The sequence below is a fragment of the Cottoperca gobio genome, chromosome 12 (genome assembly GCF_900634415.1).
Source record: "Cottoperca gobio chromosome 12, fCotGob3.1, whole genome shotgun sequence".
Classification (NCBI taxonomy): domain Eukaryota; kingdom Metazoa; phylum Chordata; class Actinopteri; order Perciformes; family Bovichtidae; genus Cottoperca; species Cottoperca gobio.
Genome location: NC_041366.1, coordinates 11,440,904 through 11,468,065, shown reverse-complemented (window position 1 = coordinate 11,468,065; position 27,162 = coordinate 11,440,904). Strand labels below are relative to the sequence as shown.

General features: G+C 40.4%; 1 protein-coding gene across 1 annotated transcript in view; it reads right to left on the bottom strand.

The window, feature by feature from the left end:
- Window positions 1-20,836, bottom strand: part of strbp (spermatid perinuclear RNA binding protein) — a 70,518-nt gene extending 49,682 nt beyond the window's left edge. The window contains exon 1 of the mRNA XM_029444305.1: window positions 20,699-20,836. The gene's annotated coding sequence lies outside the window, so the exon portion shown is untranslated. The remainder of the gene's footprint in view (window positions 1-20,698) is intronic.
- Between the last annotated feature and the right edge of the window lie 6,326 nt (window positions 20,837-27,162).

The window sequence follows — 27,162 nt, the reverse complement described above, 5'->3', positions numbered from 1 at the left end:
TTTAATCCGATTACTTGATCAACAGAATATGAGTCGGCAACTATTTTGATAAATCGATGAATTGTTTCAGTCATTTTCCAAGCAAAAATGGTAAACATGTATTAGTTCCAGCTTGTCAATTATTGAGGATTTGATGCCATTCTTTCTCTTGTGTGATAATAAACTGAAAACCCCAATTGGGATGGGTATTTTACAAAAAAAAAAAATGTAAATCAAATGATAAATCGCTTAATCATGGAGATATCAGCAAATGAATTGATAATGAGAGGACAGAAAAAGAGGTCAGAAAACAGAAACTCCTTTGAGTTAGACAAATAGTAATACAGGACACAAATGTGATAACGCTCTCAGTGACACAAGTTCTAAACAAAACCGGGAGTTCTCTCCTCTAAATGCTAAATAGGAACATATGCCTGATTTTCAGTGGAACCATTGGCTTTTAAATGGTCTATTTGATGTCACGGCTACTCTGCGGCTGCTTTGTATCTCCCCTGTGAAGTGGTTCATTTCATTCAATTAGTAATGCAAGTGTGTGCAACCAATGGGTGCAATTCACAGTCTTTTTCCAGGTTTATAGACCGTGTTGCAGTAAGTTAACACTGTGCTCACCCACATCTATCATAGCAGCCGGACAACTGACAGAGCGCTCAAACAGAACATGAAAAAGGCGGACAGACAGGAAGGGGAGTGAGGGAGAGAAGTCTTGACTTTTCTCACCCACTCTTGTGTCAACACACCCAAGCACACACACACACACACCAAATGAATAAGAGTGACTAAGTCTTGGCCCGAGGCTTCATACAGTAGCTCTTAACAAATCCAAGCCTTGCCCAATCATGTCCCTTCTCTCTGGGTTGCTATAGCTACAGCCTGCCTCCTTGTCTGTACTTTAGGAAGGGTGAGACTTTACTAGTGTGTGTGTGTGTGTGTGTGTGTGTGTGTGTGTGTGTGTGTGTGTGTGTGTGTGTGTGTGTGTGTGTGTGTGTGTGTGTGTGTGTGTGTGTGTGTGTGTGTGGCAACCCCACCAGATGGGGTCTCAACACTTCTTATCTGTCAACTTTACATTCACACTCCAATTGGATGTCTGAGAGAAGTGAGAGAATAACCGTAGTGTGGTGGATGTGATTGCTTGTGACCCCACACGTGTCTTCCCATTCAGAACCGACACCATGTCTGAAGAGCAACAAACTGCCTTCTATTGTAGGGGCAGAGGATGCTTCTCAAATGAAAAGCGTACAATACCTTTACTTAAATAAAATAGTCTAAAAGTGACAACAACTCACCTTGGGCTCTGGGAGATTGTGATGATCATTTTTATATATTTCTATGGACAATTATAGTAATAATAATAATAATAATAATAATAATAATAATAATGTTCCTTAGTTGTAGCCCTACTTCTTATAATATCTACAAATCACAAACAGCTCTAACAGAAAGGTGTGTCATTAATCCTTTTATGGACTTGTATTGAGTGTGTGTTTGCTATACATCGATGATTCCTTTATTGATTTGATAATCTCTCGAGATACAGTGATTTACTGTTTACCAAACAAACCTTGTCAATCTGTACAGGGAGATGATCCAAAACATTTTTTTTAAATGTGTTATCCCACTGCAAGAACAGAGTACACCACTGTTTATAAAACTCCGACTAGTAAGTGGAAATTGTGAGAATATGAGGGTGTGTGTGTGTGTGTGTGTGTGTGTGTGTGTGCTTCTCGATGCACTGCTCCAGATGTCACCTTGCAAGCACACCACACAGGTGTATGTGAGTGTATTTGTTTGCTATCAGGTAGATGACAAGAATGATATAAACACTTGAGGATCAACATATCACTGAAACTCCCACCATCTGCCCGCCAGCAGACAAATATAAACACTGTCTTCTCTTACTCGGCTATTTCTTTATCTGCCTGCATCGCTCCACTTTTCTCCCTGCTCTCTGCAGTCCTGCCATCCATCATCATTAGGAGGCAAATAGATGACCTGTCTACACCTGCAAGCACTCCTCTCCCTCTGTGGAGAGAGGAGAGGAGAGGAGAGGAGAGGAGAGGAGAGGAGAGGAGAGGAGAGGAGAGGAGAGGAGAAGTGAGGAGAGGAGAAGAGAAGAGAGAAGAAATTAGAGGAAGGGTGAGGTTTTGACCATTTAAGAAATGAGGAGATTTAATGAAAGGAAAGATATGCCCACACAGAGAATGAAGCTGTGTTGTCTATTTATTGTACTTATCTAAATCATACATGCTGTAGTCTTTTGCGATAGGTAATCTAAATATGTCTGTTCTGATACAGAACTAGGCTGTGTCCTCGATTATAATTCTGTCCATTCTATAACTGTTCTTCTTTCTGCCAATGTCATACTTTGCACTGATTAACATAACCATTACCTGCATCACTTATAGACAGGACTGACACTTCGGCTGTAACACTTGGTATATTTTACGTTATCTATTGCATGTGTATTTAGGGATGAGCAATATATGGATATCATATATATATATATATATATATATATATATATATATATATATATATATATATATATATATATATATATATATATATATATATATATATTCTGGTTGTTCTTTTATTTGCCTTTACAATGATGATTATCAAAAATGTAAGTCTATAAATACCCATCAAAGAGCTTTACAACACATATCAGCATTTACCCATATTCATATGGAGTCACATGCTTATCAGTAGTGATAAACATTCACTCACACTCTCGTTGGCCGAGCCATCGGGTTCAGTGTCTTGGCCAAGAACACTTGGACATGTTTACCTCTGGGAATCGAACCACTGGCCGTCCATATTAGTGATTTCTCCATATCGCCCAGCCCCAGGAGACTCATTGCTCTTTCTTTATTTGTGCTACAATTCTTTGCTCAGCCATCGTGCACCGAGTAAAACAACATCAATTAAAGTCCCAGGAGTATAATTAAAAACTTGGTTCAGAGATCTAAAAATAAAATAAAAGTCATCAATTTATTTATGATTTGCTTTTGTTTACAAACATAATTGTCTGCGATAATTTTTTAATATTGTCATCAAGCCAGTTATTGTGCCTAACAAAGCAGGGAGTTGATGAACCGTTATATCCATAAAGAAGGACAAAGGATAAAAACCAATAGAGCCAAATACAGTAAAGGGGGGGTGGGGGGGGGAAGCACAGGATGGTACGAGAGGAAAGGATGGGAGCAGCTAAGATGGAGGAGGAGAGGAGCAGAAGGATGAGGGGAGGACGAGCAGAGGACAACGTATTGTCTCCTGTTAATAAGTAAAAATAACTCTGCTGCTGCCTGGTGGAGGAGCTAACTGGGTCAGAGAAATCCCAGAGAGAGAGAGAGACGAGAGGAGGAGAAAGAGAGAGAGAGAGAGAGAGAGAGAGAGAGAGAGAGAGAGAGAGAGAGAGAGGGGGAAGAGAGAGAGAGCTCAGAACGAATAGGACTTTCCTCCCTCTCTCTCTCCTCCCTCTTTGCTCTCTCTCTCTCTCTCATCGGAGAGAGGGAGAGAGGGAACGCGCTTAAAGAGAGAGATAGACAGAGAGAGAGAGAGAGACAGAGAGAGAGAGAGAGAGAGAGGGGGGGGGTGTATCGCATTGATTCAGTCTGTGGTATCAGTGTGAAGCAGAAGTCAGACTCTCTCTTCACCTTATGTTGTTAAGTCTGAGAAGCATCTCTGTACATACTATGCATGTGTTCATCTATCTGTCTCCCCCCATCCTCTCATCTCCCCTTTCCTCCGTCTCTAGTTCCTCTGATTACACCCTCATCCCTTCCTTCCTCTGCTAATAAACATAGCCTCGACTTTATCACATACACTTGTTAGCCTCTCTTATGTCTGCTCCTGAGTTCCACCCTTGCAATTAACCCTACACATGACCTCCCCTTTCTCATTCACCGTCTCTCTTTTCTCCCTCTGTAAATACACATTTATAACAAATGCCACTAAATGGGTGAATGAAACTTAGGTGTGTAATACATTGCCGGTTAATCTATTCTTAATACTGAATTCGATTAACCAGCAGTTAGGCAATTTGACACATCTTGAACCGATGATAATGATGGTGACACTGACTGATAACCTTGTAGGAATAGAATGTATTAACTTGAGTTCTTATATTGCCGTGTGCATCGTTTTTAGTGGCACAAAATCAGCCACTGGTTAATGTGATATTGCGCTATTAAAACATCTGGTAATTTAGTGGGCATCCAAAAGCACGATTTAATTTGATTTTAATTTGGTTCATTTAAAACTAATTTACAGCAATATTGATGTCAAGTTACTCAATTATTCCGTCTGTGGTTTACGGTCACACATGGTCAATGTCATAATTGTTTTCCCTTGGTCTCTCCGGTTTCCTTCTGGATTTTATCCCCATTTGATTCATTCTTATTATTTATGCATTATCTCTAGCCAAATGGCCTTTGCATGTTCTTCTATTTCTGTCCACACTTTGACCCATTCTTACCCATTAAACACCTGCTACCTCTATCGCAGCCTGTGCACCTGTCTATTATATTATAGCATAGCATAGTGGTGCACCTGGAAACAGTTTAGCTAAATGTAAGCATAACACCATCCATAAACTTTTACTAAAAATGTATCTGCGTCTCTCTAGTGTTCATCCAGATACTGTGGGTTTAAGATTTGAGGATTAAAGATTGTTTGTTTACATAACTGGACAAAACCAACCATTTTCTATATTTAAGCTATTTTCAGATGGACTTTAAATTACAAAACACACTGTGAAGCATTTTCACAGTTTCTCTCTCACAGCTTTTAATCTATGAAATGTAATCCATGCACCAAATATTTCACGGCCTGCTGTGTTTCTGGGCTTTCACTGTTGCTCCAGCCAACGCCGCGGATATAAGTGTTACCCATAAACCATACAATGTGCACGGGTCAGCAATTTTTGAGCAGTAATTAAAATCTTTATTGATGAAGACTGCTGTAAGCATACTAACTATTTTGCAGACTATTCATCAGGCTACTGTACATACTGCACTGGCTGTGTGCGTGTTAGCCAGAGCCATACATCTAGAAGACAAATATAGAAGCATGTGGGGATTTTCCCACCTGTGTGTTTTCTCTTGAACTCAAATAGTCACATGCCAATGTTTTGTCATGGAAAGTAATAATTATGAAAGAGGTACATTCTCAAGGAAGGTTAATCTTCTGCTGAATATGCCTTTTTCTTGTCATGTTTCTGCTACTTCACAATCTTTCTTGTTAACTATATGTAGATTACCCAATCTTCACTATGAATTCATTCATTTCGTGTGCCTGGATAGAGTTACTTAAAATGAGTCCAGAGCTTAAAATGATTAAGAACTCAAGGCCTCAATGGATTAACCTGCAGGGTTGGTCCGAAATGGGCAGGGCTGCTTCTGGCTGGCTGACTAGGGGCAACAGAAATAGCTTGAGCTGACTACAGCATATGTAATGCACTGCAGGAGTCCTCCAGGGTGACATGCTTCTGCATCAAAACCACCTGCTGTATCTGTGTTTGCGTGGGGGGAAAAAAAGCGGCTTTCTGCGTTTGTGAAGTGGACTGTACATGTGATGGTGACGAGGGCGGCGCAGGGCGTTGGTGTGTTTTGTGGAGGAGAAGCAGAGAAATACTAATGGATTAAATAACTCCCACATACTTTAATGGTGCAGTGGTACTCTGCAGTCCTTTTAAACCACGGGCCCAGAGAGATTCTATCCTAATGAACATAAAACTCAATATTATCCTTGTCATGCGGAGGCCTTTAGATGAAGAAACACTGCACTACAGTGTTGCTACTGAAGGTCTTTGACAGCAATAACTACTGAGGGTCACTGAGAGAAATTACTATGGAGCTCTGAAGCCTTCTATTTGTTTTTGTGCATTCGTGGAAAATTGAAAAAACATTGGTTTGTGTGTTTGCTGTGAGCTGACTAGACTTTAAAAGCCTTCAGGTTATTGTGAGTTTCAACTGAAGACGTGCAATTTCATTCCCAGCCATTACAGACAAACACAATTTAAGAACTTGTTGTAAATTAAGCAATATCTATAGTTGTTAGCCGTTAAAAAGTTGATATCAAAGAATAAAGTATTTGATATTATTATTGCTCGCGTTTTTGTAACACTATTCATATTCAATAGTCTTTTAATACATTTGAATACTGTACGCACTGCTAAATGTTATGTTGCTTGAGTGACAAACTGTATAATGCAAAAAAACACAAAGTTACGCAGAAGTATACTGTAAACGCTCTTATTCTTAATCTTGTACTAATTGTTATGTTTTTGCTGTGAAGCACTTTGGGCTGCAATTCTTGTATGAAAGGTGCTATACAAATAAAGCTTATTATTATTATTATTATTATTATTATTATTATTATTACTGGGACAATAAAAAGGTGTCTTTCTTGCGGTTTTGCAATACAATGTATTGTTATTAAAATGTGTCTTTGATCATTCTGTATAACTCTCCTGCAGCCAAAGCCACGTAACTGCGAGCTGTACCTGACGAGTACAGAACATGTGTATTTCCTTTTATTGCAACACCTACATAACTTCTAGTTGATTCAACAGCAATTTGGCAAACTGCTACTGTATGTTTCAGACACAAAACAATGCTGTGCATTGTTTAGAATCCACTCACTGAAAAGTTTAAAGTCCACAATCATTACAACAATAAAGCCATTTTACGACTGACCAAGAGGTTAGTTAGCAAAGGAAAATGTTTCATCTTTACTGAAACTTAGCTGTTTAAGAACATGTTTGCTTGGAAATTCAACCTTTCTGAAATCACCAACTCTGAAACATAGTGCTTACAGTCCTGTGTGTGTGTGTGTGTGTGTGTGTGTGTGTGTGTGTGTGTGTGTGTGTGTCAAATATAAATACATACAACACAATGCAGTAAACACGTTAACTGCTGGCCGCTGCTGCAGTCTTTAGTAGAAAATATAATTGACAGGCAAAGTATTTAACAGTAACTAAAACAGAAAATGAGATGAACATGGCTATCTTGACACACAGAAGGTAGTACAGAGGCACACAATCATTATGAAGGCTCCACTCAAAGGCTACAGATGTGGCAGGGAATCACTAATATAATGCCAATGCAGACTTTTGAAGTTACAATATCACCATAAAACCCACAGCACAGTTGGCTTAAGGTCATACCAATAATTAAAAGGAGCACAAGCAAAAAGGTCACTAATCAGTGTTGCAGAGATCAAATTACCATGAGTGATGCAGAGTGGCTACAACTATTATTATCTCGCCTTCAAAAATATAAAACAAGATAAAAAACATATATCGCCTGTGAATCTCAACAATTTACTTTATATGATCAAACCCTCCTCTTACTGTAAAATCAGGGCTGGAAGCAGCATATGAATAAAACACTTACTAATAATCCATGATCAGGTGTCAAATACTGTGCCATACAGGTGAGCAGGAAGACCCGACCCCCTCAGCTACAGCCAAACTTTCTCTTTCCCTACCCCTCTAATGACTACATTGTGCTAGACATCGTGCTTTTCTTAACCCTAATTTGCTGATTATTCACCAAATCAAGATCCTGTTCCTGGAAAAAGAGCTGTGGGGGAAATATCCTCGCTAAGACAGGATGAACACGGCATTCTTATTCAATGTGTCGGAGCTGATTTCATGCGCCTTTAATTTCATTTAGAAATCTAATTTGGAAAGTAACTCACCTCTCAAGTTTGCTGGTTGTTTTGGTCGGTCCATTATAGTAAGCAGTAACGCGCCTCGCTTTTTGGCAACCTGAAACAGACATATCCCGAAGGAGATATTTCCCTCAGTCTGAGTCTGTAGCTCTGCTGGTGAAGGGAAGTTGTTCAGACGACCCTTTTCCACACTTTTTTTCCACTTGAGGTGCCCTAATAGTCATTTGCTGCTTCTCTCTTTGCGGTCTAAATCTTCTCGTCATCATTAAGAGACCTACAGAATCCCAGATAGCGGTGCAGCGTTGCATGCCAGCAGAAATAAACCCTGGCATCATAATTAACTACAGCCTCCACCTGCATCGCTCAATATCATATTTCACTTAATTATGCACACCAACTCAGAGTTTCTTTCTGCCTCCTTATTGCTTTCCTGTAACATGCATAAAAATGACATATTTATATGATAAATATTGTTGTTATTGCAAACAGACGAGTTTTACTCCTTAAGCAATTCCTAGTCCCACCTGAATCCATTATTGTTCCCAAATTCACGACCTCTCCAGTAAATGCAAATAAATCACAGCACATAGCACTTTAAGTGGAAGCAGATCAAACTGATATGCCCATCTTATATCCCAAATAGCAAAAACAAAAACATCTCGTCCCATCCCTTACACTGGCTCCAAAGTTTTAACTTTTACCTATTTCATTGGGAATTGTGTCCAACAAATAACACTAATAGTATCGGTTAAACATTAAAACTTTCTACCAAACTCCAGGAGACTCATCAAAAAACTAAGTCATGGTATGGTACCAAATCCAGTTGTGCAGTAGTGGAGAGAAGCCGATCTGTCCTGTCATGTTAGTTCACACTGTGAACTAACATGACAGGACAGCCAACCAGTTCATGTGTACCAGCCAATGAAAAAGCAACCGTTATAATGCAGAAGTAAGAAAAGATTTGGAGGTACAGATGTGTTTCTTAAATCGAGCAACTGGTTCAAAAGCGATTCAAACAAAGATGATCATGACTAATATTTCAGCACCATGGAGAGCAAAGCATCCCCAACTAAATATAATGATCAGCAAAGTTATCCAGAGTACAACAGATCAGATCAAAGTTTGACAAAAACAACAACGAAGCTACACATCACGCATCATTTCATATGGACTCACCAGCAGCTGGTACAGATGCAGACGGCAAGTCTCAGCAGCCATTATATTCATGTTTTGATCAAGTAGTCCATGTTATGAGTCACAAAATATATTACAACTCACAGTATGATATTACATCACTCTAAAACAAAAAAACTCTCCCTTCTCTCGGGATATAAGCACTCAAAAGGAAACCACAGAGGAAGATTATTTTATCTGCTTTGGAACAAGTTTCCTGATGACTGACTTCATAACAACGTTTTCTTTTGTGTCTTTAGGGTGAGACAGCACCTCAACAGATTACATCGTCAACAGATTATAAAGCAATGGAGAAATATTTATTTTTGATTAAATAGCACAAGTCACTTTCATGGTCTTTGTGTTGTTATCTCTCCCACTTGCTCACCTTTCAAAACTGCAGCAACAAATCACGGTCCACGCCTGTTTAGCAGCTTTAGGTTTCATTTTTAAATTTACTGATAACTAAAGGCCCCCAGCGACATTTATCAGACCTCTTTTTTTTTTATCAGTTATGAGCAGAGGCACAGTTTGCTCCTCTTAGCAGAGCCCCACTGCTTGTTCCACACACTGAGCTCCTGACTGAAGTGCCACAGCCTTTAATGTGAGAGCTCTCGGGCGTTGCAACTTTTTGCAAGGAGCTCATGCTACCAATGATCATGGTATCAGTGTAATGTGACCGGGTCTATTGAGATTGGGAACAGTAGGGGGGGTGTTGCAGGGATGCTGGCCGACTCTGTTAAGCCTTCTCGGGGTGTCGTCCTGTCTCTAGCTCAGTGAGTCATTCGTGAAGGAAGGTGCCCACTTGATCAGGCTGAACGCTAGAAGATGTATTGCACTATGTATTGTCACCGCCGGTCGGATGGTGCCGTAGAGCCCTGATGTTTGTTTGCTGTAGTTCAACTCTGAAATGGATCTTTTACGAGTGTTTACCATTCAACGCTTCACCTGTCAGTCGAGTCCGTTTCCAATCACAGGTGCACATCGAGCCGGCTGATGTGCGCTCTCAACTGTTTTCTTGTGTTTTGGACAGGCAAGAGAGACACTGTGTGAGGGAGCTGTGAGCAATGGCTCTAATGAGCTGTAGATTAAGAGCCAGTGAGTTTGACCAGCATAACATTTCTTTATTGAAAGAAATGGCTACTGTGGCAGTAGCCAAGTCTCTACAGACTGAGCTTCTGCCACAGTAGCCTCAGTGTGGTTCACACAATAAAGTTGTTGTAGAGTGCAGTTAATGCTTAACTTATTTACAAAACTTTATTTTCCTCAATATTATATCATTGTTTTAGTATCTATTTATATTTTTAGGAGTGTATTATTCATGTGGGTCTTACTCTCCCCACCTACACATAAAAGTGTTCATCCACTGAGGCATTGTTGAAAGTTGTTTCACGGAAATGTGAGAAGCCACATTTGAACTAAAAATATAAATGACAACATGTCATAACTCAACCATAAAATCACTGAAATACATTTAACATCCCAAGCTGATGACAAATAGCCATGTAATGTTCTGAAGGTGGATTTTATTTTTAAACCTGACCCTTGTATATGTACATTTTGACATAAAAGGAAGTTTGGAAGTTTCCAACAATTCACAGGTGGCTTATTAATTCAAGCACAAAAACAAAGACACAAACATATTGCACATCTCTTGCTCTCCTGTCCTTCCTTTTCCTCTCACTCTCACTCTCTCTCACACACACACTCACACACAGCTTGCTGTGTGGTGGCTGCGCATACGCAAGTCAGGCTGACAATGATGTGTGTGCTGGAGTGAGACGATGATGTGGCTCCAAAACATCTCAGGAGAAATATGGTAAAGCGTCCCTGCAAGTGCTATGCCTCTGCTCACAAGCGCACACGTGTGTGTGTGTGTGTGTGTGTGTGTGTGTGTGTGTGTCTCTGTAGCATCCTTTTTATCCCAATCCTCCCAGCAAGCACAACAAATACAGGTGGATACACCTCAATAGCTCTGAGACATGACACAAGTTTGTGTGTCTACTGTGCATTAATATCTTTCATTCTACACTCTGTGTCCATGAAGTCACACATATGCACATCTTTTTTTTTCTGTCAGTGATACTGCACATACTATATTTTTTATTTGACCATTTTTAAGGATTAAAATGTGTTCAATTGTTAACCTGCACTTCCACGGCAATTTACAGTGCTGCTTACTGACGGAAATCAGTGGTTGTTTTATCTCGTTATTATGCAGGACAAAAGTGATCAGTAACGTAATGTATATACTGAAGTGATACAATTATATAGCATTAGGCCTGTGTCATGTGAAGGTAACATTTCCATGTGTCACAATTCATAGTTGTCTGAGTATTCAGCAAGGGCATTGCAATATGCAATATGATTTTAACAATAACATGCAGCTCTGCAGAGACATGCACTCTGTTTGTGATCCTCTGCTAGTGTGTGTGTGTGTGTGTGTGTGGTGTGTGTGGTGTGTGTGTGTGTGTGTGTGTGTGTGTGTGTGTGTGTGTGTGTGTGTGTGTGTGTGTGTGTGCATGCACGCAGTGGAGAGAGACTAGAATCCCATAAATCCTACTTTATTAGATAAACTTCCTAATCAGATAAAGAAATCTCACACGCCCCCGTGCACACACACAGACCCACACAGCATCTCACTGATAATCTCCATTACCAATTACGGGGTAATACGCCACAGCTTAACATGAAAGCAGCAATTAATCTGCTAACACCGGTCACTGGGTCATTGTAGCAGAGAGAAAATATCGCCAGCAGGCACACATATGCAGACAAAGCAAAAGTCTTACTGAGATATTTTATTTAGAGTGAAAGTGAAGTATAATTTCTTTCTCATTTCTCCAGAGATGCAATTCAAATAGTTTTCTGTCTTATTTACATCTAATGCCAGTGTTCTCAAACTGTGATGAAGGCTCAAAATTGGCACCAAGACATGTTTTCTTGTGGGTTACTTTCAAAGCAACACAAATGCACGCTTTAGATTGGTCAAAAGGAGTCAGACCTGCCTGTAGTTTCTTATGACAAGTTTTAGAACTCCTGTGCTAAAGTATAACCCTGAACGATGGTGCTAGTGGGGCTAATTCATATATCATCATCGTGGATGAGTGCTTTTTAATCAGTTAATGAGTTAATTTCATAATGTAATCAGTTTTCAAATGCTGATGATGATCAGATGCAGATTGAGCTAGGTTATGTCTTTAAAGGCACTAACAACAACCACAAACATACACTACAAACCTACAACACAAACTGGCAGAGGGAAGCCAACAACACTTCATGTGCTCTGTCTAATGTATTAATAAGATAAATGAATGCAGAGACTTAGCAGTGACAGATGAACCTCATAAACACAGCGCACCACACTGTGATCAACAAACTCTTTCACTTTGTATAAATTGTTACTAATACAATTTACTATAACTACTTACGTTAAAACGTGGGGATTTTTCTGTCAAATAGTTATTATTACTTCTTTCCAATAATACATTACAAGCAGCACAAGTTATCATATAATAATAAACTATACCACGTTATTTAAAAAATGCAAAAAGAAATGTTGTTGTTGGAGCAAATGGAGGTGACTGCCTTGCTCTATGGCACCCTGACAGTGGTTTGGTTCAACCAAATGGGTTAAACCATGCTGGGATTCAAACTGGAAACCTTACAGTCACAGTCCAAACATGGCGTGCTTGGTTTGAATAAATAGCCCGATCTTGCAGGAAGTGCACGAGGACAAGCTATGGTTTCCCTGATCTAAGCTCTTTTTGATTCAGTAAGCAGAGCTGGGACATTAGAGGAGGGGGATAGGGGAAGGCTGGGTGTGTGTGTGTGTGTGTGTGTGTGTGTGTGTGTGTGTGTGTGTGTGTGCGTGTGTGTGCGTGTGCGTGTGTGTGCGTGTGTGCACTCAAGAGAGCTCAGAGTTCAGCTGGGGTCTGTGCAAATGGGTTATCCACATGTGTACACTATATGCGTTATATGTTACGGTCAGCTGTCTGACTGTCTCTCTGTGTGTGTGTGTGTGTGTCTGTGTGTGTGTAAGACAGAGCAGAGAGGTGAGTCACAGTAGTTGAGTGATAGAGCAGATGGGCCTCCCATACCAAACTGTCAAACTGAAGACATTCTCTTCGCCTGTCCATTCAGTCCTTCAGTAGATGTACAGGACTGTCTCAGAAAATTAGAATATTGTGATAAAGTTCTTTATTTTCTGTAATGCAATTAAAAAAACAAAAATGTCATGCATTCTGGATTCATTACAAATCAACTGAAATATTGCAAGCCTTTTATTATTTTAATATTGCTGATTATGGCTTACAGCTTAAGAAAACTCAAAAATCCTATCTCTAAAAATTAGAATAGTTCCTCAGACCAAGTAAAAAAAAAAGATTTATAACAGCAAAACAAAATCAAACATTTGAAAATGTCCATTAATGCACTCAGTACTTGGTTGGGAATCCTTTTGCACGGATTACTGCATCAATGCGGCGTGGCATGGAGGCAATCAGCCTGTGGCATTGCTGAGGTGTTATGGATGCCCAGGATGCTTCAATAGCGGCCTTTAGCTCATTAGCATTGTTGGGTCTGGTGTCTTTCAGCTTCTTCTTCACAATACCCCACATATTCTCTATGGGGTTCAGGTCAGGGGAATTGGCAGGCCAATCGAGGACAGTAATGCCATGGTCAGTACACCAGTTACTGGTGGTTTTGGCACTGTGGGCAGGTGCCAGATCATGCTGGAAAATGAATTCCTCATCTCCATAGAGCTTTTCAGCAGACGGAAGCATGTAGTGCTCTAAAATCTCTTGGTACACAGCTGCATTTACTCTTGGCTTGATGAAACACAGTGGACCAACACCAGCAGCTGACATGGCTCCCCAAACCATCGCTGACTGTGGGAACTTCACACTGGATTTCAAGCAACTTGGATTTTGCTCCTCTCCAGCCTTTCTCCAGACTCTGGCGCCTTGACTTCCAAATGAAATACAAAACTTGCTTTCGTCTGAAAAGAGGACTTTGGACCACTCTGCAACTGTCCAGTGCTTCTTTTCCATAGCCCAAGTCAGACGCTTCTTCCGTTGTCTTGAGTTCAGAAGTGGCTTGACCATGGGAATACGGCTATTGTAGCCCATTTCCCGGACACGTCTGTGAACAGTGGCTTTTGATACCTGGACTCCAGCTTCAGTCCACTGTCTTTGAAGCTCCCCCAAATTCTGGAAGCGACTCTTCTTCACAATGCTGTTAAGGCTGCGGTCATCTCTCTTGGTTGTGCAGCGTTTCCTGCCACATTTCCCCCTTCCAACAGACTTTTTGTGGATGTGCTTTGAAACTGCACTCTGTGAACAGCTTGCTCTTTGAGACATTTCTTTTTGTGTCTTACCCTCCTGATGGAGGGTGTCAATGATGGTCCTCTGGACAGTAGTCAGATCAGCAGTCTTCCCCATACTTGTGATTTAGTTTACTGAACCAAGCTGAGTGTTTTTCAAGGCTCAGGAAACCCTTGCAGGTGTTTCGAGTTAATTAGACGATTCAAGTGATTCGTTGAACACCCTACTAGTATACTTTTTCATGATATTCTAATATTTAGAGATAGGATATTTGAGTTTTCTTAAGCTGTATGCCATAATCAGCAATATTAAAATAATAAAAGGCTTGCAATATTTCAGTTGATTTGTAATGAATCCAGAATGTATGACATTTTTGTTTTTTTAATTGCATTACAGAAAATAAAGAACTTTATCACAATATTCTAATTTTCTGAGACAGTCCTGTATATGTGTGTACATGCAGGACATCATTTTGCTAAAACCAAAGAAATGCAATATTCTGAAAATTGTAATAGAAATAATGTAAAAACTGCTAAACATTAACATGGCTAGGAACAGTAAAAAATAAAAAAATAAAAATAAAAAAAGAAGAATCCAGGTTCTATGTATACAAAAAGTCATAGTGGGTCATAGTGATCAGTGAATGAATCAAAGGGAAAACAATAAAACACCCACAGTTCAACTTGTTGGGGAAGTCGACTTATTATCCATGTCAAGCTGTTACCTTCATCTAGGTATTCACAGTGAGCAGGTTATGGGCAACTGTAACTGTATGAACTAAGTCCCTCCTTTCACATCCTCCATTCACTTCTTTGAATCTGTCTCTGGCTCTCATGGCTAGTCTCCTGTCAGCTTGACTTATTATTTCTGTTTAGTTTGACAGTTTCTTTGCTATAAGACAAGTTCAAAGCGGCGATTAAAAGTAAAAATGAGAAACAGGAAAGCTAAGACCTCAAACTCAATGTGAACCAAGAAGGATATAAATGTTTGGTTTGCTCCTGAGCACTTGAGCTGTCAGGATAACCTGCACTGTGCCACTGCTTAATCCCATCTACACCTTCCCCTTGTTCTATGTTCACAGTCTACCCTTAAACTGATATTACCTCATCAATAATGTGGCATTATCAACATCTTAAAAACACACATAATTATTGTAGAAATAACTGTTATGTAATACTGCACTCTAACGAAGCCACGAAAGCAATGAAAAGGCACATTCTCAACTCTCCGAGCCCACATGTCCGTCACGACAACCTCTTTCCTGGTAAATCCATCCTCAACACCAGCAAGGGAAATGGAATAGGCAGAGAGCGGACTTCTGAAAGATTCCTTTCATGAATATGGCCTTCACCCAGTGCAGTGATCAAAAAGTCAAGCATATGACATAAGGGTCAGAATTTGAAAAATGTTGCACATGCACACTTCAATCAAATAAACAAGTTTACACTCATACCTCACATTTAAAGTAAACTGACTATTTGGTTTGTTGTGTCTATGATCATTGACTTTGTATGAAATTCATGAGATTGGTTATAGTTTTTGAATTTGCATTGACAAACAAAAGTTAATCTCAATGCGTTTCACATTATTTCCCCTTCAAGGTCAGTATGATAAAAAAAATGTATGTTCTTTGAACTTCATCTCCCTCGATAGGACAGGGATTCTGCGTAAACCAAAATTTAGTGTTTTACAATGCCATCTGGAGCAGTTTCCCTTGTGATAAAAAGTGTCAATATTTGATTTTCAATATTTGATTGTGCAAAGATGATAAACACACTCTGGTGCATGTCATTTGTTGTTCACAGGTCTCACTAATTAGAGAAATCTTTATATTTACAATGATTTCAATATGCATTTCTTATTTTTCTCATTGCATCACAGAAGCTAAATGACTGCTCAGGTTTTTAATAAGAGTAAGCAACAGCTTTATTAATTCAAATGATCAATCAGATGCTACCAAAACAATGATTACTTTATAGAGAAAGCAACAGATTTTATTTTCAGTCAGAATGCATAAAAACACTCTTGTCCAAGTGTTAAAAGATTACATGAGCAAGCACAAAAAGGAAGTTGAATTTTTGTACTTTGCAAATGTAAGTTGTACCAAGTCAAGTAATAACTTACAAAGGGTTTACTTCTTATAGGAAAAGTTCATTTACCTAATGGGAAATTAATTCATACAGTACATTAAGTGACAACGCTGCTATTGTATAATGAATAAAATGAGAACACGAACAATACAAGCCATTCCTCACGATGAACTCACTACAAGTTCCCCAATGCATCGGCTGATGAAGGCTGCCTTTGATTCATTCCAAAGCAGCCACACAAAGCCAAAGTTCAAGTTAACAGTGACTTGAGAAACCAAACCCAGAACAGTTCATTCCAGGTTCAGTGTTTGTGTGGGGTGGTGCAAGCTGTGGTGCAGGAACCCTTACAAGGCCAACTCTCACACTCTCTGCCTCTGCCTGTCTGGCGGTCCCTCTTTGTTTCACTCTCGCTTCTGTGCGTCTCTCCCTCCCTCTCTCTCTCTCTCATCTCTTGTCTCTGTCAGTGTGAGCTATTCCTGGATTCCATACTGAAGTGAAAGGAAGCAGGAACGGCTGCAGTGGATGTTGGTAGCAGCATTTTGCTCTTCCTCTTGTAATACACACACACACACACACACACACACACACACACACACACACACACACACACACACACACTTTGTTCCTTCGCCAGTTGGGAACGTGTTTCCTCTTCAAACATGTTTGTGTGACGAAAGCCATTCTTCTTCCACAGATGGAATGTTGGGGAAGTGTGTATTTGCATGCCTGCTTGGCAAACGACACAGCTAGGAAATGAGATTGGTCAGCTGGATGGATCTGAGTCAGCAGGGTGCAGATGGGTCATTTATAGTGACATGTGGAAGATTATTCAAAACAGTAGCGCACTCTCTGCTATCTGCCCTTTGTTCAGTCTCTCCTGCACCAAAGCACCACTGGGACTCTCCCCAACTCCCTGTTGTGCTTACTGGATCCTTGGCAGCCAGCTGCTATATCGGCCAATTAGGAAAGCTTTTACTAAAGCTCCAGCCAATTGGATTAGTGCTACATTTCCTTGCTAGATGAGACTCTAAATGTGCTGCTGTATGCTAGAATCTGAGAACTGGTGGGCAGACTCCTGTTTCCCTGATAGGCACGGGGCACCAGAATACACACACGCTGCAGAGGCAGCTACAGGAAGAGAGACATTCTGTGACGCTACTGTGGGTCCTCTGCTACTGAGATTCTAGACAGTTTAAACCATGAACATAACATAAAGCAAACCAAAATTCAAGCAGCGCAGCAACAACAACGCTGTTACCAGGTGTAAATAAAACAGACACTTGCACACAGATGGGTTTGCAGGAAAAAGGGCAAAACAGACAGAGGTGACAGCAAACACACAAGGGGAGGAGGACAAACGTAAGAGTGAAAAAGGACAGAGACTGACATTTTAGGTTGTTATTTTTATAACGGTTATTCTTCCTGGTGTGTCTTTCTATTTTTTTCCCCTGTTAAACCATTTTTTTGGGAGGAGTTTTTCCCCATCAGGATCGAGGATCTAAAGGCCTTGTCCCACATATCCGTATGACAGAAACGTATGTCGGCACATACGAAATATCGGCAATAGGTTGATATAAATTAAGGGTAAGTTGTGATCGTTTGAAGGACGCAGACGACACGCCAGACATACGGTCCTGTCACACAGTTCCGTATGGCAGAAACATGCCGGCGTATATGAAAAGTACCTCAAAATTGACGTATACATAACAAATTATTATACATATGTAAAACATTGATAGCTTATCAATTACTTATTTAGAACGTATCAGAGCGTCTGGACAACGGAGCTGGAAAAGTGCCATTTGGTTCACGTCATGCTGATGCTGGAGAACGGCTAGAATGCTGAACGCTAGCTGTACTGTAGAAACACGTTTAATAAGTTACTCCGTCGTCAGGCATCATCTTAACATAAGGTAGGAATAGGGTATCCACTCGTTATCAATACATTGGCTGTAGGATTCACCGTCAGCCGACGTAGTCTATATCTAACGTATCTCTAACGTAGTCACGTAGGTATTTACGTACTATATTTCCGTATGTATTTCCGTAGGTAAATATTCACGTACGTATTCCGTATTCACGTATGTCTAACGTAACGTAACGTCTACATATCTTTTGAAGCACACTTCGGGTACGTTTTTTTTGATTTTCTGGTATGTGGGTGTTATTCAATTGCCAGTTCCAAAGTGTTCTTAATCTAGGCCCAAGTAAATTCCATTAGTGGAAATTAAATCAATTTTAAAATTAATTGAAACAATCCAAATCCAGTGTGCTTCAATCACCTGTTTGATACTTGGATCAAACACCAAAAGCTAAATATAGAATGGTAAAAAGCCTTATTTTATATGGATATAATTCTGGTAGAATATGCTTTTTTATGGTGTTTTGATTTAGTCATTCTTGATATGTGTGTAACTAAATAATGCACTAAATCAAAGACATGAAATCTATATCCGCCTCATTAGTAAGTGTCAAATGACAAAGAAATGCAAAAAGGGGCCAGAGATTTTGAGCAAAATTAAAAAAAGAAAAGAAAAGAAAGAAAGAAAGAAAGAAAGACATATCAAGAGAAAACAATTCCGGAAGAATGAAATACTGAGAGAGACAAGGACGGATTGTGAATCGTGATGGCACAACACAAGCTCCCTCTCATCCTCCTTCTCATTCTCTTATCTCATCGATACTGATAGAGAGTTCACTGCCAAGTCAATGCTTACGAGAAAGAGTCTGTGAAAGTGCTCATGGGGGCCTGGAGCATACACACTCAACCACACAGGTGCACACACGCACACGCACACGCACACGCACACGCACACGCACACGCACACAAGCTCTTTCAACCTGCTCTATCCCTGGTACTCTGCTCACTTTGTAAAGTTGCCGCTGGATATTTGACCATCGCGGAAAAGAGACATGAACACACACACACAAGAAAGATCACTGACAGTCTCTCAAGCACACATACCAAGAAGCAAGGATGTAATTACTAAATCTCTCACAAAGTCCACTGTACGCAGCACAAGAGGAGCATTATCTGGCAGTAACAAGCAACAACTAAAGAAGTATGTTTCCACTCTATAAATCAACTCTAAGGGCTGGGCAAGAAAACAAAGACGCACCACATTTCTATCTAACCAGGGCAGGTGTGGCTGAGTGTGTAAGACACCTCCTGCACATGAAACAGGGTGGAGCAGGGTGGAGCAGGGTGGAGCAAACAAAAATAACCAAAGGCAACAGGCCATTAATTAAGCCTGAAGACCACCGGGCACAAAGAGCGGATAAATGACTGAAACCAGCACAGACCAATGAGAAGCACTGGACCACAGCAGAGACCAAATACAGCTCAGTCAATAAATACAGAAACAACCTGTCTACACATAAAAATGACATGAGAAATGCTGCCAAATATGCAATAGTGCTGTTTCAGCACCATGAGGAACAGTTTGGAAAGTTTTGCATGCTACTGTACACAGGCAGGTGTAGAAACCTTTGTACACTGACACACTGATGTGCTTGTTGTTTTCTTTTGTAGTTGTTGTAAGACCGTGAAATAAGATGTTTGTTTACGATTACTGAACAAGTTTAGGTAAGCCAACAAGCTGGTTCAGCAAGAACAGACTGGCGGAATTTCAGCATTTCGTCCTTTCACTGTCATTCACTTGAACCCACGCACGCATTCATGAGCACACAGAAACAGAAGCAAAACACACACACACTAACATACACACACACTAACATACACACACACTAACACAAAATAGGAGACTATGTGTGTGAGCAAATACGCTCGATGATAAAACACGGTGCTTCAATAACTTTTGGTTCCCTAAAACAGTGCCTGGGGTTGGTTAAAAAACGGGAAATGAAAATAATACTGAAACAACAAAGAAAAGATAGCTTCTACTAAGTAAAAAACGATGACATTCAACTAGCAGGAGAAGGGTAAGAGAAATATTTAGGTTAAAACAGACCTCAATGTTTACATGCGATGGATATCTTATAGTACAGTGCGGAAGTGGGTTATCAGACACCTGCTATAAAAGATGAGCTTCAGTCAAACCGCTCATCTTAGTCTATTCTTCGCAGGATACTTCACCAAAACATCGTCGGCAAACACTGACTGAAAACATTGTAGCTCACAAAATGAGTAAAAGTTAACGTTTTATCACGTGTAAAGTTCCTCTTTTTGTTCGTACCACGGAGGGAAAAGGCGAAAGCAAGGGCGTATAAAAGGATAACGAAACAATAACACATAAAAATTGTTAAACTTCCAAACCTCTATCGACCAAGAGCACGCGAGAGATAAAACAAGTTAGCCAAAACTCCTGCCGGTAGAATTTACTCTCTCGTGGTGACAGCGCTGACCATGCATGCAAAAACCCTCATAAAACATTAAAACAAACATAGCTAGAAAGAAAATATCAACCAACTTACGGCGTTAGCAATAAACTGTTGATAGTCCGTCACTGCTACCAACGTAAAGAAATCCAAAGAGGCAGAAATCCGAGTTCAATCCGACAAAATGAGAGAGCCGACCTGAGCTGTCACCGTCCAGCCGCAACGAGGACTGCTTGTGCCTTGACAACCGAAGAAGCGAGCGCGAGCCCGGAGCCGCCTGCTGGTTTCTCCTCTCTCGCACGAGACAAGAGAACGAGGGCGAGAGATCCCTAGAGATGAATGGTGGTGGGAGTGCGCAGGCGCGGACGGGGTCGATTAATTCCGGTGGAGTAGGGCTGTGAGAAAAAGGCAGAAACACAGCAGGACAAATGCACTGTATTTATTTATTCATTCATTTATTTATATTTATTTATTTATGTATTTTCTGAGGAAGCATTTGGGGAGAACAGAAAAGTTACAGTGGAATAAACAACCGCAGATATGTAGACTACACTACAAGGGTTCTGGAAAAGGATGGTATACACATAGCGCATCTAATTTCATCAATGCAGGACTACAACTAGCCTATTGATTATTTCGCCATCAATTAACATGTCAATATTTTTTCAGATAATCTATAATCAATCTTTGGGCTGTAATATGTGCATAACAAATTTCCTAGAGTGCATATTTTGTCCGTTTAAAAGTCCAAATCATATATATCATTCCGTGTATACTGTATATCATCACATATACATATATATATATATATATATATATATATATATATATATATATATATATATATATATATATTTACAGTGATAAAAGTCAGAGAAAATCTTCACATTTTCACATTTGAAAAGCTGAAAACAAAGTATGTTTGTCAGCTGGATGGATCTGAGTCTTTTTTACTTTATACATGAGTTAAATGCAATGTTTCCAATACATCATTTGCTGTTGGCTGAGTAATCGATTTTTCACTTAATCCTGTCAGCACTTAATTTGATTTACTGGCCAAAACAATAAAACAAAGAATCACAAAGCATTTTGATTATAACCGGGCAAAGTAAAACAAACAAACATGCAGAACATTTAAGTACAAATGGGTAGAAATCCCGATTAGAACTAGCCTATATCTTGACTCCCTCTCCATCCAAAAGAAGCATTACTCTCTTCCAGACAGTCTTATAAATAATTAAGCAATAAAAGCTTGCCTATTCTCGCCTGGTTGCATGCAGCACCAAAATAAGCCTTTCACAATCCCCCTTGCACGGCGTCAATCTATAGATGCGGGCGTTACCAATTAAAACAAATCTCGCAGCAAAATAAAGTTCAATCAACATTCTTGTTTCTTAAATGGCTGTGGCCGGTCGGTCAGCCAGATCAGCCAGGGATTACAAGGCTTCTGTCAACTATCAATAGCCTCGTGTGCCTGCGAGAGACAAGCGGGAGAGAAAGGGAGATAGAAGGTGGGTGGGAGGAGCGGGGTGGCTGAGTTTCAATGCGCAGACGGTGCCGAGCCAACCAGCCGATGATGCTGTTGGTCCTGTCCGCGGATCGGAGGAGAGCAGAGAATCACCCGCAGCGATGACAAATTTAATCCAAGACATCCTGTCCCAGAGCCGCGTCTGAAGCGCATACTAACCCCATGCAGTTGATGAAAGGGGATGAGGGCACAAAAAGTGTATAGCCAGGAAAAAAAGCAATTTACCTGCACACCGCTCCCGTTCAGCCTGCCGTTATTACTTCCCACTCAATGTGGCTTTCAGCGCTGCCGCTCACTCTGAGCTGCTCGCCGCCGAACGGGAATTTAGACAACGGGATTTGTTCACGTGGTCACGCTCAGTGCTCCTAATTGGCGGAGCGCCTCGAGCCGCTGCTAGCTCGCACCTGTACGGTGAGCGGTACCACGGTGCAGGGGGAGAGAAGGAGGGAGAGAAAGACAAGAAAACAGATTGGTGCAGAATATATCCTTGCATAATAGCTACGTGTGTGTGTGTGTGTGTGTGTGTGTGTGTGTGTGTGTGTGTGTGTGTGTGTGTGTGCGCGCGCGCGCGTGTGTGTGTGTAACTATGTTAAATCCACTAATTGACAATCCACAATTGAGTGGTTTTCCAATTTATTTGAAAACCAGAAAGGAAATTGAATATACAGCAGATTTTGAACAGTTATAAATAGTTTGGATTTATGATAAATAAGGAAAAGTGTAGCCTATACAATGAACACAATCAGATCAGAGGGTTATAAGCAAGGGCGTCAAAGGGTGAAACACTTAATTTCCTGCATTCTGGGGATTTCTTCTGCATACATGTGTGCCTTTTCTGCATTATATTACGATGGAAATGTCATGGTACTTCCTGCTTCAATTGTGCATAGTTGCTTCATCTTCTTTCCATTTATGGCAGATTGCTTATGATGTTGCATCCTGATACCACAACTTTATCAAATGCATTGTTGAGTCTATTAGTCGCGTTCTAGCAGTTCGGCAAAAAAAAATAGTCCCCTGCTACTTACATGATTTTATTGGGGGGACATGTTCTAAATATTGAGGGGGACGTGTCCCCTGCATCCCCCCAAAAATCTATGTCTGTAGGTTAAAGGACTACTGTCAAATTATTTGTTGTTTTGTTATATACAAAAATCTTATTAGCATATCTATGACAGAACGTTAAGATAATAGACAATTGTACTTAGCTACAGTTAGTAAAATTAGACTATACTGTAACCAACTGTTTCTAAAGTACTAAATGATTGTTCTAGTGAAATGTAACTGTTTTGAGTTAAACTACAAATGAGCAATTATTAAGAATTACATAAACAAACCAGTTGGGGCATACCTCACACCTGAAGTCTTGTTAGCTAAATGACATACCTTCACATGAATTAATAATTGTTCTTACTATTATTGTACTTTTGTGGAAGTCTCAGATAAATATTACATCACATGAAACATTTGGACTTCCTGAATAAATATAGCTTAACCAGCTAAATAACACTTGTAGCAAATTAAAGATAACAATTTGAAAATCATTGAAACTTGGCTCTGTGGATATTCTACTTTGGGCTTGAGTGCTTCTGTTACTGTACATCAGGGTAATAGCAATGACTGGTCGCTAAAACCAGTCTTCACTGTTACATAAACAACATTATTCACATCTGTCACACATCTGTCATTAGTATGAAATAAGGATAGTCATGGCCCTCTTTTGAATGACATCAACAAACTACTGATATATTCACTTTTACATACATGTAACCTTATAACCTAACATAACAAGCGAGCAGAATCTAACACAAATTATACTACAACAACACATTGCACCATTTTTCTACTCACACTTGTAATCCGCTGTTACTGTTGGCAACCTTTTAAGTTTTACAATAAGTTTTAGATTTTAATTTTCAATACAATAACATGCATTTTTACTAACAAAAACAAGTGTACTATTTTTTTATTCTCTTCTATTTAACTCAGAATCTCCATATTTATTGTACAACGTATATCGTATCAGCTCTCACATACACACGCTTTAAGCAGTCATATGCTATTAATGTACTAGATCTACAGTAGTTTGTTTCTCTTATAATTTTAGCGTAGCCCAACATTCTCTCAATAACACACACATGTGTGCGCAAACACAAATACACAAATGCATATTTACAAAGACGTTTTAAGGTTGAGGCTTGAGGTTGCGGCAATCCTCAGAATATAGCTCGAACCCCATTCCCACTTTCACACATGCGCACAAGTTTACCATACACACGTAGTTATTCATCTACCTACTGAGGCCACGGCATAGTACTGTAGCAGTCAATGGTGAGGGAGTATTTTTAGATTTCATGTGGGTTGCAGATGCTGCTCCACTCAACCAGGTCACAGCAAAAAGGAACAGTGTTTTCACTGTAACATTGATTGCCTTCGACTTCCTCTCAGTTTCCCCCTAAATGTTTGTCTTTCTTTAGTGTCGATTTTTAAAAAAGAAATGTGAGAGCAGAGATTGTGATTATTATGTCGCTACCTAAACTGTAGCTCTGCCATCTGAACGTGGTGCTCCTCATATAACGAGGGAAGTAAAAATATCTACAATTTGCAATATCTTCTCAGATTTCAGTCTTCCTCATTGGTCCTGGCAGATTAGGCCAAGACACTCAACTGGCCTGCAGGCTGTTGGCAGTTATATGGCTCTATGTTTTCCCCCCTACTCAGTTTTGGCCCAAATTAAAAGCATGTTGAGTTTTTTAGGCCAACGTAGGACATTTATAATTGACTATGAGAAATCTGACACAGTTGCAGCACCAACTGTCGAAATGATACAGTGAATCATCTTGTCAGCAACCAGTTGTCATAACCACAGTATTAGCCTGAGTTTAACTCCTGTTTCCAGACTGGAGGGCTTCCCTTGGTTTTTGGAGTCAGGGGGTGGAGAGTTATTATCTAGGAGAACAAAAGCTGAATTGCACAGAGAACGGAGCAATCTCCCCCTCCTCCTGTTTCCTTCTATCCCTTCCTTGATCCGCCCCCATCATCTCTCCATCCCCCCTCCACACACCAACACAAACGCCTGCCATCTGACACCCCTCTAAGGAGTTCTTTTTCAGAGTTGTCTTAAAAAGCACACAGCACACACATAAACACTGTTTGATGGCTGTGAGGAAGAGCTCCTATGTTCTCATTCCAAGGCAGAGAAACAGGCCAAATGGCATAGAGAGAAACAGACGGAAGGACAGACAGACACCCTTTCTGCGCGCTAATCAGGTCTACGCGCGCATTCGTAACTTTCTGTTAGATGACCATAGTGTGCTGCAGGTCGCAGTGTGTGGGTAACAACTGTTGGACAATTGGTGTGATGCCACCTGGCTGTCTGACCACAAGCAGGACGTAGGGAGTTGTGTGTGTGTGTGTGTGTGTGTGTGTGTTTGTGTGTGTTTGAGGAGTCTTGCTGAGCCGGACAGAACTTCGACTGGCAGCAGATGGCGGTGCCAGCGTGGCATCGGCATAAGAGTAAGGTGGACTCACACACATGGATGCACACAGGCTGCCCTGGCTGTGGTCAGACAGCCAGGGTTGCCAGGAAGATTTTCAATAGAAAAACTAATCTGACTTTCACACCCCTCCACCCGGTGTACGTTTTTATCAATCTAGTGCTGCTTCTTTCATTTTCTCCTTTGCTTATTAGCACTCGTGATTATGCAGACCACGGTTTTAATTTCTTTTCTAATTAAAAAGTTTCCTCAATATATTATGGAGGACATGCCGTGTCACTGTCAACAAGGGAATAATCAATCTGTTTAAGTATCTATAAATGAATGCGATCCAACACAGTACAATACTGGTGTCAAACAGGTGATGTGGAGTCTTTGTCAGTTTAATTTGTTTAAACATAAGAGTATAACCTTTAAATTAAGATCTTATTGTAATGTTAGAGGTCCATTATACGGACAAGCTCACTCATGTTTGCTCATATATGCACACATAAACACACAGATGCACAGGCACACAGACACTTTCAGGGGGCTGTGTTCGAACAGCTGTCTAGGGAGTGGACGACATCTCTATTGTTGGAGTGTGATGGATGAGATGGGAGCTTTAAATGCAGCGCTTTAGTGGACTAGGGACTGGGGGGAAATTTTCCTCTGCCAACACTGTGCAGCTTCATTACTGCTGTTAATGGAAAAAGATGTTTTGGAGTGGCTTTTTCAAGAAGGACGTTCTTTCCTGATGTCCTTTTCCGTCTCAGAAAGGTGTGGACAAGAGCTGTCAAATTAGGATGGCATGGCATGAGCAGACGATGACATGACACCTCCACAATACCGGTATTGTACGAAGAAGATGGGTTTGCTCTGAGAGATGTGCTTTGGAAGAGTTGCTTCATATCTGGGCTATAAATCAATAACTCTCAGTCACTTCCCTCACACACACGCACAATCACACACACACACACACACACGCACACACACACACACTCACACACACACACACACACACACACACACACACACACACACACACACACACACACTCACACACACACAATGTGTTGGTGGGTAAATAATCCTGTTATGTGAACATCTGTTATCAGTGACAGGTGATTGTAAGGTGAGACCACACTGTTGCCCCCACCCAAAACGTCACACAAACACACACCACGCACACACACACACACACACACACACACACACACACACACACACACACACACAGTAATTGTATGTGCAGCTCAAGCTTTTGGCTGTCAGACTCGATCCCCGTCTCTCTGTACTGGTGGTGGCAGCATGACATACACATCCATCAAAAGGGTTGACACTCTCTTTTGTTGGCCATAAAACTCTGAGATCTTCAGATCTGCTCACCAACACAACAAACTGTGCAAAAACACAACAAGTTTTCCTCCCAGCAACCCAAAGTATCTTTTCTTAGACGTAAGCTCATTAAGAAATACAACATGTATTATTTTGAAATCAAAATCATGCCATTCTATGATGCCAAGTGCATTGAACAACATGTCGACTGCCTTCTG